The sequence below is a fragment of the Miniopterus natalensis genome, chromosome 21, assembly GCF_054644295.1.
Source record: "Miniopterus natalensis isolate mMinNat1 chromosome 21, mMinNat1.hap1, whole genome shotgun sequence".
Lineage (NCBI taxonomy): Eukaryota > Metazoa > Chordata > Mammalia > Chiroptera > Miniopteridae > Miniopterus > Miniopterus natalensis.
The window spans coordinates 12,291,347-12,307,140 of NC_142101.1; the positions used below are offsets into that span (position 1 = coordinate 12,291,347).

Genomic DNA, 15,794 nt, shown 5'->3' on the forward strand with positions numbered 1-15,794 from the left:
TATCAGAACAGCCCAACAAGGCTGAGATCCCTGACTGCCTCCCCCAGATGGGCTCACCTCACCAGACACAGAGCTGCCCACTCCCAGAGAGCCCTGGGGCTACAGCCTGACAAGCGGAGGGGGGCTCTGTGGTGCCTACCTTTTACTGGATCACCCAGTTCAGGGCAGCCCCTAAATGGTGCTCATGAAGGAGTCAGGTCTGGTGGGTGTAACGGGTGTCAGAAGCAGACTTCCTTTACATCTCTACTCCCTCCTTCTGCCGTTTTAGGAGGATCACAGCCATACCCCTGCCTCACCCTAAACTGACAAATCCCACTGTCAGTCCATAGGTTGAGTTTGAGTAGGTATAAAACCATCTACCATTCTTCTAACCAGTCCTTCATTCTAGCACTTTCACTGCATCCCTAACAAGAGCCCCCCTGCCAGGCAAGCACCAGGTGTGTGCACAGGGAACTGAAGTTTGGGTTAGAGGGAGAGACACAGGCAGACAGGGATGTACGTTGCTGCTTCCACCATAAGACCCACACAGGGCCCCCTACTGTGGGGCATGAATGCCTCCTGGTGAACCACACCAGGCTGGCCTGTTTGCCCTGGTAAACACATGGACCTCACATGGATCTGACACTGTAGCTTTTGGATGACCCAGTAGAGTCCTGCCTTGTAAGTAAAAAAATTCGTTTCTGGGCCTCAAATTGTCTTCTAGGCTAACGACTTCATTTTCCCTCGAAAGTTCAATTTAGATTTAATAGTTGAATGAAATAGTATTAATAACAAGAACAGTTACCATGTATTATTCCCCTCTGTGTGTCTATTACTTTATATTACTCCTAATCCTACAACAACCCTGTTAGGTATTACTGTCCCCATTTGCTGATGAGATAAAACTCAGCCAGGTAAAAAAATCTCCTGTAAGTCCCAAAGCTGTCAGGTGCTGGCCTATCCCTGCCTGTCTAATGCCAGGCTCAAGTCCTTTCCTCTTGCTGCCTAGGAAGCTAAGAGATAAGAAGCCTGCCCCCAGGTCAATAATATTTTTCAAAATCAACAGTCACTCTCCCTGAGGCACAGCAAGGTCTATGCCCTGAAACCTGGTTGCAGAAAATTATGAGTCATAAAAGTCCTGGAGCTGGCTGGGTTCTCAAAGGCCATCTGGCCAAACACCCCGTTCCAGAAAGCTCCTTGGCTACCAGGGCTCCTAGAGAGAGCAGAACTCTCTTACCTAGTTCTATATTCCCCATGGTATCTGGCACTGTGCCTTGTCCACACCAAGAGTTTAATACCCATATGCATCCAGGGTGCTCCCTAGCTTATCAAGCTCTCTCATCTAGAACCCAGAACCAAAGAGACAACCAGGGGTGCCAAGCATCAAGGAAATGTTCTTTCTGTCTACAACCACCATGAGACACCCTGCCTCTCCATGTACAGCCATAGATAGCAGCAATAGCCAGCTGTTTTTATGAGGTGGAGGCAGAACAGAGAATGGAGGAAGAGGAACTTGCACAGGAGCAGGGCCAGGTCAGTTTCGAGCCTGCTGGAGGTATACACTCAGACACTAGGAGTTAGGGGGGGCATACAGGATGAGGCACCTCCATTGCTTCCTCTATTTCTCTGCACTCCCTGCTTATAAGAGAACGGAGAGGGAAAAGAGGGGAAAAAGATAGCAGGCCTGGCACGCTAACAGTGAACTCCATGCAGGCTTGAACAGGAAACACAGCAGATCTGGCCCACGGTAAAATGGTGCCCAGCCCTTTGCTTTACCAAATGTTGGTTGTAAACATGTTAGAGAGCAAGAGCCACACACTTTTTTGTCAATCTCACAAAGATATAAGATATTTGCTCCAGCACCTGTCAAACAGTAACCACCTACGGTCATAGGGCAATCTATTCTTACCTCACCCTCCTGTGAGCCAGGATCGGCGCCAAAGAGAAAATGTGCCAGGCAGAAAACAAACACCAGGCTTGACCTCAGACTCTGGACTTTAACTTAAAAGTTTTGTGTGTGAACAATCCACAAGACCTCTCATCCAGCCCACCAGATGACAGAAATGTTGCCACCAGCACTCTAGTTCCCAGACAGCATGAGTAGTGTGACGAAGGCTGATGGATGGACAGCAAAGCTTGGGTTCCAAGCCGATGCTGGGCAACAGCCACGTGTGCCCTCGGGCACACCAGTTCTCTTCTTTGGGCCTGCATTTCCTCCTTTCCTCAAGTGTGAAATGAGGTGACTGACCTAGATGATCATCAGTTCCGAGATTACCCCTTAAGTGCAGAAGGTTGACAAAGAGCATAGCACAGGGCTGTTCTGAAAACTGGGACTTAAAGGGGGTCTAAAAAGAATAATGTTCAAAAGAATTCAAGTACTGACCCTTCTAGATATTCTATAAAAATAGCAAGTGGGGAGGGCAGACCCTGCTTCTCTTAGGTGGAGAGGTGGAAATCATACAGCATCTCTCTCAGAAAACACACCTCTGGGGAAATCCAGTGGGATGGCACAGAGGTAGTAAGCAAGGAAGGAGCTGGTCCCTTCTCATACAACCAGGAAATATGTCCCTCCTTCTCTTCCACACTCACACTCACATACTCACTTACCTACTGGGAACAATCAGCTCTTCAGAGGCTGGCAGGAGCAGAACCTCTAGGGCACCTAAGGTAGGATACCAGCCTGGCTTTCTCTTCAAGCACTACCACCAGCCCATCCTGCCCCACTCACATCAATCAGAGGGCCTCTCACTCACTCTAAAGTTGACCTCTTTGTTTCCCTCCAAAACAGAGGCAATCAGATGTGAGCATCTTCAAACCCTTGGCCCACACCTCAGACCACCCCAAACCTCCCCTCCCCTATCCTATCTCTGCCCCACACTTACCATACCCTTCTCCCTCCTCCACCAGGACCTTGCCCCCTCACCTGTTTTTTCTTTTGCCCCCAATCTCTCCTTCCACAACATCTTCTGTGTCAAGCCCACAAACCTACTCTGTTTTCACACACCAAATAGGCTTCTCCTTCAGCCTCATTCTGGCTGGCTGACATCTCCCAAGGACAGAGTGCACTTCCCATCTTTCCTTCTCCCCCAGCACACGGTGCCTGGCCCCACCCCAAGCCCTCTGTAACACAACAGCCCCCTGATGGCTCAATATACCTGAGCCAACACTAAACACTACCCTCCTCAGCATTTCCTGCTGGCCCCACACATTCCCCTAAAACCCTCTCTTTGGTTCCTATGATTCACTCTCCCTCATCCGGGGCTCCTTCATCAGCTTCTCTTCTCCCACCTACTGCACAACAGAGTCCCCAAACCTGGTCCCCATTCTCCCTGCTTATCTACACTGTTCCCTGGGCTGCTTCAGCCTCTCCGTGGGCAGACAACTTCCCCAAGTCTGTGCATCCCTGTTCTCAGGCCAAACAGGCCATCTCGACCACTGAACCAATTAATTCTGGTACACACCCAGTTTATGCACACACCATATCACCCCTTGAAGTCCCACAGGCACCCATGAAGGAGCCCAGGGGAATATGGGGGGGGGGGGTTAGGGAATGTTCTATACCTTGACTGTAGTGATGCCTATAAGCATTTGTCAAACTGCACAACCTCACACTAGAAAGGGTGAATTTACTGTATGAAATTATCTCTTAGTAAAAAAAATGGAGAAAAGTCCCACAGCCACCTCAACCCCTACATGTCTCCCCATACACACACATCAAAAAGCGCTTCCCCACAACTAGAAATCTCAGTTGGCTGGCCAACCAGTCACAGTCTGGAAATTTTATCTGCACACATTTTATTCTCTTGGATCTGTGCTTCGCGGTCCACCTCCCCTGCACCCACCACCTGGGACTCAGGGCACCTCATTTCCCACAAAGCACCTCCCTGGGCTCCCTCCATGTCCACTCTGACCTGCTCTCGACCCTTTGCACACACCTGCTGGCCCCAGTGACCTCCCCACAGCAATGCCTACCTGGCAGGCCAGGCTTTTGCCTCGGCTAGAGCTTTTCTCTCCAACAGAAACCTCTCTCTTCCTCCAGGCATCAGCTCCCAGGCCTCCCAGTACAGGAAGCTGCTTTCCCAGCCCTTTTCCATCAGAATCAGCACTCACTGCACCTGGGTTCCCACAGCTGAGAACCTAAAGGATCCTGTGCAATCCGCCCTACAACCACACTGTCTCCCAGGCCAACAGTGCACATACCAAGGCAGGGAGCTGACTCCCTCTCTCTCCCAGGGCCCTTCAGCCTGCAGCTAGACTGATGAGCGAATCAAGTGAGTCCAGTGAGTCGTGGGTGCTCAGGAAACATTTTCTGGCCTGAACTGAACTGACAGCTGCAAATTACCAGGAGCGCTACACCAAGCCCTCCTGACCCTCTACCCCACTGCTGAGATAAAATGTCACAGAAGCACAGCTGGCAGCAATGCTGCTTAGTCTGACCTAAACTCCTAAGGGCATATCGCACAGGCTGCTTCACCCCAATGTGCTCCCTAGCCCAGCCCCCAACTACTCCCCTCACACTCCCTACCCTCCAGCTAGACTGTACTCACCTACCCCACCGCCTCTGTTCAAAGATCCTGCTGCCTGGACCAGTGCTACTCAGATTGCTCCTTGGACTGGTACTGTCATCCTTGATAACAGGAACAAGCACTTAGAAACTTTTATAGCCATTTAGCATTGCCATGAAGTTCTTCCTGTCTTGCAAAAGCATTGGTCTGCAACAAATTGGGGGAAAAATAAAACCTGCTCCTTCACCACAGAGTCTCGGAAAATTGGCCCATCCCCCAAACTCCTGTCTCTTCCTGCTGAAATCCTGTTCATTCTCAGGGGCCCCGCTAAAAAGCCTTCTCCTCCAAGAAGCATTCGCAGTTTCCATCAGCTAGAAGTGGTCCGACCCAGAGTCCCTTGTCCAAACCACACTTCGAGCAGTCAGGTGGTATCTGCATACCACTTACTACAACTGCCTGAGGTCAGGGACCCAAGTATTATTCACTTTTATATTCCATTGCTATGTTTAGGCAGATAATCAATCGATATTTGTTCAATGAGGAGTAAATAACCAGATCCACCCACAATTTCAGAGTGGGCTTTTCTTCAGAGACAGCATGTGGAGGAGCACCAACCCTGAGGGCACACAGGGATTTTTCAGGTTTGGACTAGCTATTGCCCCTCTCCTCCAGCCCAGGTGGGAATAGGAGGGTATAAATAAATAATTTTTTTAAAAAGCAAGTCGATGGCTCTCAAGACAAAAAGAACTCAGTCACTATTCAACTACAACAGAGTCTACAATACCCTGAAATGGTAATTTGAGTGAAAACACCACATGCACACACTAAAAATAAGTCACACCCAAGTATGAAGAATAGAGAGAGATTTTCAGTGTCATTTCCAACCTTCAATACTCTATGAGATCCTGACCTCAAAATTAAGGGTCAAGGGCTCAGGAGCGTGTACTCACACAACAAACGATATGCTCAAGGACAGACCAATGGATACCCACTCAGGTTTGCAAAGTGTGGAGAGATCCCACCCAGATACATCTCACTCAGCATCAGCAGAGCCCACCCCTCCTCTAGGTGCAACTCTAGAAGGAGCAGGATCTCAAACTCCCCACTCCCATTGGCTCTCCCAAGTTTCCTGGCTGCTATTTAGCAGGAATGCTGGAACTATTTCCAGATGCCACTGTCAGATCAAGACAACTCTCTATCTAAATAGTCCTGTCTAATTTTGCACACAGCTCTTGTTTCAACTAACAAAGATAATGACTCAGTGTCCATGGCTCTTGACGGAAAATTATCCCGCTGAGCTTGGAGCGTCCCAATAATAGACTTCTCTAAACTTATTTTTGAGAAAGGAGATGTGACCTCCCTGTCCAGATTCTTTTCTACAAGCAACCCAGGGCACCCAAAAGACCCCCTAACTAACCAAGGAATGTTATGGGAAACTCCTGATACATCCCCACAGGATCAATTAAGAAGAAAGGGAAATTCATGTTAGGCACTTAGGATGTTTTTCCCTGCCCTGTACAATAATCACTGTTTTTCACCTTTTCTGCATTCCATCCATTTAGGACTCAGTTTAGGGCATAAATTCTGGGTTATACTGAAGGCAAAATCTAGACTCAGAATTAAAGCATCTTCCTCTGCATGAAAACAAATGGCTCACTGTCTTTGACACTGATGCTTCAATCAACTACAAAAGAACTGCATAAATTATATACGTGTCCATACTGCACCACTGCCTCCAGTGTGGCCTGTCACATGGAGAGGAACATGGTACATGTAAATAGACTCACACGTATGTTTGAAATACAGCCAGACACTTCTTCCCTGCAGATGCAGGCTTGACCCCCTCCCATATCACAAGACACAAGGAATGTCTCCCTAAAAAGTGAAGATGAGTAAAGCATCACCTTGGAAAAACCACCTGTGGAAAACTGAGTTGGCCTTTCTGCCAGCATTTGGACAGCTTAAATTTGTTTGTTCAATATTTAAAAACTGTCCCCTGGTTATTTCATATGCATATCCCCACAATCTTGCAAAATCCTGAAAGATAAAACCACCAGTCTTCCACTTCTTTTGCACTCCTGACCCAGCCAGTCACTGCCATGCATGCAGCAGGCACAGTAAAAGCCCATGGGTTTCTACCACCCAACTCTCACCTATCCCCCCAGGTGCAGAGGCGGGGTCTTCTTTAAAACCCAATCTACATAAGTTTAGGGCAGAGGGCACAACATTTCCCTGTTTCTAAACCTCTCAACTACTCATGGGCAGGTCCCAGGAGGCCTCTGGAACGCCTGGGGATACTCTTTTAGAGTCTTACCTCAGTGGTTCTCAACTAAGGGCAATTCTGTCCTCCAGGAGATATTTTGGTTACAACTAGTGTGTGTGTGAGGGGGGACTACCAGTATCTAATAGATACCGGCCAGGGATGCTGCTACACACCCTACAATGCACAGCTCACCCTCCGCATAACAAAGAATGATCTGGTCCAAACTGTCGATAATCTGGAGGTGACACACAGGCAAGTGCTCATAGCACCTGGTTCACTTTTCCTCTGAGTTGCCTGAGGTCACACCAAAAATTATAACAACCCTGCCTCGTCTGCACTATTTGCAAGGCTGAACAAAATGCCCAGAGTCATCGCCAGAGTCTTAAAGATGCTGCTCCCTTGAACCACCAGCCCCCCTCCCCACTTCATCTCTTCTCAGAAGGTCCCTCCTACGAGCATGACCCACCCATCCAACAGCATGACAACTGGCAGGCTGGTATCAATGCATACTCAAATCCTTTGGCACAAGGTAGGCCTGGCACGCCCAGCTCTTCGGCCTTCTGTCACGCACACCCATGGCCCAAGTGAGCAGGGAGGGTGGACAAGTTTCCCAAGGGGCTGCGCATACGTCTCTCGCCCTTCTGGAAGCTGACCTCTCTCACCCTGCCCCCCGTCCTGCCCCTCAGCATTGCCCGTCTCCCAAAGCAGATGGGAGAACTGGCCTGGCTATGGCGGAGGGGGCGGAAAGGCTAGGGAAAGGCACGCGTTTAGGCAATTAAACCCAAACCACTCACAAGACCCTTAATGTTTCGAGAAGCTGGAGGAAGGGCCAAAGAAAAGCGAACGGAGGAAAGGACCACAAAGGGCCCACTTTCCTAAAGTCACCCCAAAATCCCCACCTGTGACACCCAACAGCTGGCTCGGGTCAAGAGAGTCAAAATTCTGACAAAAATCTGCAACCAGGGCCGGTTAGAGCCGCTGGAACAGTACAAAGGGGTCTGGGCCCGGGAGCGAAGAGAAATTTTATCAAGAAAAGCGAGGCAGGAAAGCTGCCGAGGAGACGCGGCGTCCGACAGTCCGTCACGGAGACTGCACGGCGCGATCCAGGAGCCCAAGGTTCCGGCCGCCGCTCTCGTCCCCTCCCTGAGGCAGGCGGCGGGGTAGGCGACATCTACAGGGCCCCTACCCTGCATCCCGAGGCGCGAACCGGAGCTCGCGGCCCGTGAAAGCCGCTAAAGGAAAAGCCGCGCGGTCACTTGAGGTAGATGCAAGAACGGCCCAGGCGGGTCACGGCCCAGCTCTGGCCGCAGGCACACGGCGCTGGAGCACGCGGCGGGCGGCAGCCTTACCCCGGGGCTGGAAGCTGGGCCGCGGTCACCTTCGCGCAGCCTCCGCTTTGTCGTCGCACTGCAAGCGCCTCACGCGCGCCCGGGATCTGTTTACTAACTCGCGCGCGCTGGGAGACAAGCGCCGGCAGCCCCGGGCAGCTCCGCCCCGAGGGCTGCTCCCATTGGCTGCGCCACCGTCGCCGGCCGAACGCCGCGCGGTGCGGCGGAACGTGCTCGATCCGTGCGCTGGACCCGTGGCCAATCAGAATCGAGGGCGGAACGAGAGCAGCCAATGGGAGGCCCCCCCAGCACGCGCGGCCCTCTCTTTCTTCTCTCCGCTGCCCTTTACCCTAGTTAGGAAAGCCCGGGTGGAAGGCCCGGCTGTGCGGTTGCTGGGCCCGGGCTCGTGCGCCCGAGATCATGGCGCAGAGCGGACGAGGCTGCGGTGGCCCGCCTTTTGCCGTCACCTCCTCGCGGCTGCTCGCCGGCCTCGGAGCGGGCCTGGAAGGGAGGCGGTGGAAGGAGGGGATGGGACTGCGGCAGGCGAGGCTTTGAGGACCGCGCGCGGCCTGCCCCGTGCCCGCCATGAAGTGTCACCAGACCCCTCCCAGTCCTCCCCCGAGCGCTGGAGGAAGGAGAAAGCGCTTCGGCGCCCCCGGCCCCGCCTACTTGTCCTTTATCCTCAGGCTAAGCGCGTTGGCTTTTTGCGGGTGGCATCCCCAAATCAGGAAGCCTGCGGGCCGTGCCCCCAGGTCGGGGGTCCGAGGAGGTGGCCCACAAAGCGTACTCGGAGATCCGGAGAACCGAGTCGTCGTCCTTGCCTGCTAAGTCTTCTCGCGGGGGGGGCCGGGGGGACCCGAACCCCGCGCAGCCCACTCAGCCCCGGCCGGGCCTCGCGGGGGCGGCCTCCGCAGGGAGAAGCCCGCTGATCGCAGAACTGCCCTGCGGGAACCGCCTCCCTCCGCCAGCAGATCGGCCCCAAACCGGTCCTCTCGTTTCTTCTTCAGTAAAAAAAATGTTAATGTTGACATAATTGCAGGTGTCCTCCCACCCACCCCCTCCTCCGCCTCCCTGGCCTTCACCGAACTATTGTCGGTGTCGGTCCCTCCACACCCCGCTCCCCTCTTTAACCAGAGAGTTGAGACCCGAGCCCAGACCCGCCTGACAGCTTCCCTTCGGGGGATTCCCAAAGGCTGGTCCACCCGCAGCTCTGTCCAAGGTGGTTAGTGGAGCTTGGGGGTGGAAAGGGGAGAATTTAGTGAGTTTTTCATCATAACACGATTCAAGCCAAAGGATTGTCCTTGCTTCTGAGGCTGTTTTTTGGAATTAACGTTTAACTTTTTGGAAATTCGTCTATTTTAATATTATTAGGACACATGCCTTGATTGCAGGCTCCATCCCCAGCCCTGGGCCGCCCACCAGTGGGAGGCAACCAATGGATGTGTCTCTTTCACATGGATGTTTCTGTCTCTCCCACACTCTCTGAAAAGCAATGGAAAAAACATCCTTGGCTGAGGATTTAAATATATATATATACACACACACACACACACACACACACATATCTATATCTATATATCTCCACAGGTTGGTGAGGGTAAAAGACGAGTATGCCTGTATCGCTTTAAGTGCATGAGTTTCCCATGACACCTTCACAAACCACTGCGTGCAAAATTCTGGATTAGGTAATCACTAGGGTTCCCTCTCCCCATAAAACTTTTTCCTATTTTTAAAAATGTTTGAACATTTTAATTGATTTTAATCTTTCTTTAGATAATATATTTACGTTTTTTAAAAAACAAAACAATTTTAGCCTGGCTGGCGTGGCTCAGTGGTTGAGCATCAATCTATGATCCAGGGGGTCATGGATCAATTCTTGGTCAGGGCACATGCCCGAGTTTTGGACTTGATCCCCTGTACGAGGCGTGCAGGAGGCAGCCGATCAATGACTCGTCATTGATGTTTCTCTCTCTCCCTCTCTTTGAAATCAATAAAAAAAAAAAATTAAAAACAATTTTAAAAGGTTTGCAGTGAGTCTTCCCCCACATCATCTCTCTCTTACCCACTTCCCAACCCCAGTGCCCCCACACCCTCCCACACAAATGTAACCACTGTTAAGTTTCTTGTCTCTTTTCCAAGTTTCTTTATACACATATAAGCAAATGCAAGCACGTGCTCATATTTTATAGAAACGATCATTCCATATACTCTGTTCTGTTTTTTCATTTAATGACACAGCTTGGAGCTCCTTTCCAAATTTGCACAGAGAGTCCTCATTTTTTTCAGTGTTACATCATGTGGACAAACCATAATTTATTCAGCCAGTCTTCTATTGATGGTCATGAGGGCTGTCTCAATTCTTTGGCTATTTCAAACAGTGTCATGGTGAATAATCCTGTTTGTTTTCAAAATGTGATTAATTTGGACCTAGGCAAGGCTGGGTTGGTGCCCAGAAAGAACAGTGCAGTGCAGAGCCCACAACTGTCCTCATTGTGCTCAGAGGCCTTACTGGCTCCAAGACTGATCACATACTCATCACCAACCAATGGGGAAAACAGATCATTTCTAGAGCACCAGGGATGCACCATCGCAGGACACAATTTGAGGAGGTCACCAGATGTAGGGAAAATCCAACCCAGTTCTGCTAAGAGAATGACTTCAAGGAATTTCCAAGCCTGTTCAACTAAGGCAAGACTAATTACTGTAATTAGCTGACTGCACAATTAGAAGTGATTAAGCACAATACAAAACAGGCTCAGCTCCCCACCACTGGAAACATCCCTGCTCAGCCCATTAACAATATCCGCTTCTTTGCTCTCCATTTTCCTTAGCCTATGCTTACAGCATATGTCTGCCTTCTCAATAGGGTGTTAGTTTTTAGGTTGATTTCTTTTCAACACACTATAGCAAATAGAATTAGCCAACTATGCCAAATCATTGGCTTAATTTTTCTATTTCTCTATTGAGATTTAATTTATATTCAGTTAAAGGCATAGATCTTAAGTCTATACATTTTTACAAATGAATAGATCATGTAACCAACACCCCAATTAAAATATAGAACAATTCTTTCCCTCCAAAAGTTCCTTCATGCCCCTCTTTCCAATCACCCCCTACCTTGCCCCAGGCAATGGTTCTAAATTGATTTTGTTAAGGAGGAATAACTGATTACATGACACAAATTGGGAAGTAGCACTCTCTAAGTCGAATATTAGTACATAATTCATTCTCTTGTCCTTAAATTCTCAAGTGTGTGTGGAAAGTCATCCCAGTTACGGAATACATATTTTACTTTGTTCTCCCTAAGACAGTCACTGTATACTTTTTAAAAACTTTTTTTTTTTAATATTCACTTACATTTACGAGTAATTTCCAGGTTTGGGCCCCAAGCCTGTAAACGAGAGAAGCAACAAACACACTGGAAGTTGGAAACCCTGAGTTGAGCCTATTTGTATGTCAATCTCTTACACCAATTCCTTCTGAGATATCCAGAAACGGGGTTAAGGGAATGAGGTTGTGAAGGGGACTTGAGAAAACCAAGGGGCTGCGTGCCCAATAAAAGAGCCCTCTGCAGACATCAAGGCAGGTAGGAGAGCTGCAAGGAAAAGAAGTTTACTTATTGGTAAGGATGGACCAAGGGCACACACAAGACTCTATTTTGCCAGTGACCAAGGAAGTTAAAAGTCAATGTGAACTTTCAATAAAAGAGTACAGGAGGGCCTGGCTCCCTTGGGTGAAATAAGCAATTTCTGGAAGAAACTAAGAGGCGCAGACCTACAAGTCTGGGAAGGGCAGAATGGCCCACTGGTGACTGAACTTTGGGTTTTATTTTCTTTGTGCCAAGAAAGGTGTCAGAAAGTCACTCTGGTTATGGTAAGATACTTCACGTCATTTTCCCACCCAAGGACCCCAGGAGTGTGTGTGTGGTGAGGAAAAGGGTGCTCAGGGAGGCAGTCATAGGAGGGGGGGAAGATGGCTGTATTATTATAGGGCAGGTGTAGCCCAGAAGGAAAAGCTCCCTGCCTCCTGGTGCTGTTGCCCCCAGGGAAGGAAAAAGAACACGAGGTCTACATTCCCAAGGATACTCCAAACTGCCTCTTACCCAGAGTCCCTGGGCAGAGCTCTGAGGTCATGGTCCTGGGCCACCAGTGAGGAACTGCTCCAAGCTCAAAGTGACCTGAGTGGGCTTGTGCCTTCTGAAGAGCCACAAAGACCTGGGGACTTGTGTAGCCACTGGACTGACTAGTGACCAATGGTTCCTGTTTTCATGTGAAAGACCGACGCCACCCCTACATTGGACTGTATAAGCCTCTGAGTTTGGGGACAAGTAAAGCCCTAGGACAGAGATACTGAACGTCCTGTTATTCAGGCCAATGGGGAATTAAGTCCGTTTTCTTCATGGGAGAAAAATTTAAAAGACAGGATCACCTTTGCACCCTAACTTTGTGGAACAGTTCATCCTACTTGCTAGGGTGTTATCTGAACCCCAAGATATCTTTGCACTGGGGTAACATTTCCTGCTTTAGCAACGACCTCTAGAACGTGTGCTCCAGCTAACCTGGGCTCCCACCTCTCTCCAGCTCCCTTTGGCTTTCTGCCTCTGGGACTTTGCTCTAACTGCCCCGTTGCCTCCAATGTCCTCCCTTCCCACCTGTAATCATTCAAGTCCCACTCATTCTTTAAGACCCAGTTCCAGCTTGCCTGCTACATGACGCCTCTCTGATCACCTTTCTGATCAACCAGAAGTAGTCCGTCTCTTTTACTTTTATAGGACTTTGTTGTTGCATTTGGATGCCTCTCTGTCACATTACACCTGATTGTGTACTGTAACTACTTATCAACTTTCCTTTTTATATCTAACAAGTTGTAAACTGCGTATCTTGATACTTCCCATGGTTATGAGAAGCAATAGCCCCTCTCTCCCCGGACTAATTGTCATTGTCAAGAAGTTCGGGCTGAGTCGTTCAGTTCCAGCTGAGTTGCCGGGCAGGCATCTTGAAGAATCCAGCCTAAAAAGGAATCTGGCCCACAAGTGAGGACAGGCAGAGAGGATCAGAGGAATGGAGATGGAGCCCTGATTAAACCATATTGGAAGTCTGCCCTAACACTGAACTTTTCAGCCACGTGAACCAATAAATTCTCTTCATGGTTTCTCTTCCTTGCAACCCAAAGAATCCTAACCAGTGCATTGGGAATGTGGCATTGTGATGAGCATTACGGCTTCACACATGTGCAGGTATGTGCAACGCACACACACACACGACTTGAATCTTACTAGGGAGAGGGGAAAATACACTCACATCTCCAATTCCTGGGGTGGTTGTAACATCTATTTTAAAAATTACACACTTTAAAGCTTTTTGTAACAATTGCCAAGACATGGAACTGATGTCTTTTGGTAATTTTTCATTGATTTCTGTATTAAAAGTGATTTTGCGATTTTAACCTGAATTCTTAAGAATATCTCACACGCTAGCAACTATAATAAATCATAATTTTGTTTTCCTTTTAAGAAATTAAGATAAGACTAGACTTCAGGTGGTGAGCATACAATAGAGTATACAGATGTTGCATTATACAGTTAGTTGTACACCTAAAATTTGTTATTAACCAATGTTATCCCAATAAATTTAATTTAAAAATTAACATATTGTTTGTGTCCCTTTTAATAGGACCTCAAGTAATAGAACCAACTTTTACCTTAATCTGAGGTTTGTATTTCCAACATTTTCCTTAGAAGGTGAAATGGGGTTTTAATAAATGGAAGGTGATATCGATTTTTTCTTGGCTGGTTCCATGCCTTGACCTTCTTTACAACTTTGTTTTCATTTTTCCAACCTGCTTGTTTACTGGCTTTCTTGGCAAGTGTCCCTGAGTCTCCTCTCTAGGGGCCTAGCTCCTTGTGCGCTGGGACCATATCTTGTGCCTCTTTCATAACCCGTGCCCTCCTCATGCCATGTGGAATCCCAGAACTTCTCAAGAGCTGGTAGACAGCCCATGGAAATTTCCACAGCAGCTGCTCAGCCCCAGCCCCCCAATCTGGGATCTGGCCTCCAAGTTCTACCAGCCCAAGGACACTGAGCCTGGCTCTGGGTCAGGCCCTAGGTCTATTTATGACTTTTTATCTCAGGGCTTGTGCCTTGGCACTTTGCACTCAGGAAACCTTCTCCCCTCCTCACCAGTCAACACACACGTCCTTAGCTGGAGAAAAGGAGAACAGTGAGTCAGATAAACTCTCTTCTTTCATGGTTGCCTGGATGGCCCCAATGTCTCCCCACCTTTGATTCATTATTATTATTATTATTATTATTATTTATTTTTAAATTTTTATTGATTTCAGAGAGAGGAAGAGGGAGAGAGAGAGAAACATCAATGATGAGAGAGTCACTGATCGGCTGCCTCCTGCACGCCCCCTACTGGGGATCGAACCCACAACCCACGGGAATCGAACCGTGACCTCCTGGTTCATAGGTCAACGCTCAATCACTGAGCCACACCGGTCGGGCTGGTTCCTTCTTATTGGTTTGGGTCCTACATCCTTAGATTTGAAGGAGAAAGAGAAGTTTCCAGACAAGCAACAGCCAAAGGAATTAAATGAAATACAATTTAAAATGATAACCATCATTTAACAATACAATTTAAAATTCAGCTCCTTGGTTGCACTAGCCTCATTTTAAGTGCTCAGTAGAAACACACGGCTAGTAGCTACCATGTTGCACAGCACAGAGCATTTCTATCACCACAGTGATCTGTTGGAAAAGCCTGGTCATGCTTACCAGTTTCTCAGAGGCTGAAGGAGCGTCAGCCTCCCAGGTGATCCTATGGACTGACACGATGAGCCAGGTCTAACCAGATGAGCTTGAACAGAGGTAAGTATATAATATCCTCCACGGGGGCTCCAAAATACAACTGCAGAAGTAGAGCAAAATTGTGGGGGAAATTGATTTTGCTTGAAGACAAGCTCCCTGTGCTTGTCTATAGGGTAATGCAGCTGCCCAAAATAAAGAGATCCTGAGCTGGGTTAATGAAGTATACAGTTCAGAACAAGAAAGTGATAGTTCCAAGCTACACTGGTCAAACCACACTGACAGTTCATGTGATTTCAATTCTGCGGTGTTTTCAGAACTAGAATTCACTATAATGAAATTGATTAACTAGAAAGAAAACAATTTTTATCACCAGCAACTGCTATTGGTTATGAGATTATCTCAACTGGAAACTAGCACGGAGTGTGGAAGAAAAACTGTTATGAACAGCCCAGCTACTAAACAATGAGTCATACGGGTAACAAAGGTGGTGAGACTGGTGAGAAATTGTGTTAACATGGTGCTCCTGTGGAGAGGGAGGGAGGAGTCAGAGAGAGGGAGGGAGGGGGGAGGGAGGGGAGAGAGAGATTGACTATCACCCTTGAGCAAAAGCCAGAGGTAAGCGCGTGATGTTTAAGGTGTTATAGCAATACTACTAGAGCTTTGAAAAACAGCTTTGTTATAAAATTCCTGCAGAAACAAATAACTTTGTTATTGCACATCTAAAACTTTCTTTTCCCTAACCTCGTCTAAAAAAAATTCTTATATTAGAAAAGAACTCTTTTTAAAAAAGTTGTTTTTGATAATGTACAATTACTGTACTACAGCAGAGTAGACAAAATTGTGTTCAGCTTTGAGTATTTCAGCCCAAGGGGATGCTGAAGTACTTGAGCAAGTCAAGAGAAAAAGAAGT

At 48.3% G+C, this 15,794-nt stretch overlaps 1 protein-coding gene across 2 annotated transcripts in view; it reads right to left on the reverse strand.

Moving 5' to 3' along the window:
- Nucleotides 1–8,178, reverse strand: part of COQ8A (coenzyme Q8A) — a 35,411-nt gene extending 27,233 nt beyond the window's left edge. For both annotated transcript variants that reach the window (XM_016201430.2, XM_016201429.2), the window contains exon 1: nt 8,097–8,178. The gene's annotated coding sequence lies outside the window, so the exon portion shown is untranslated. The remainder of the gene's footprint in view (nt 1–8,096) is intronic.
- Between the last annotated feature and the right edge of the window lie 7,616 nt (nt 8,179–15,794).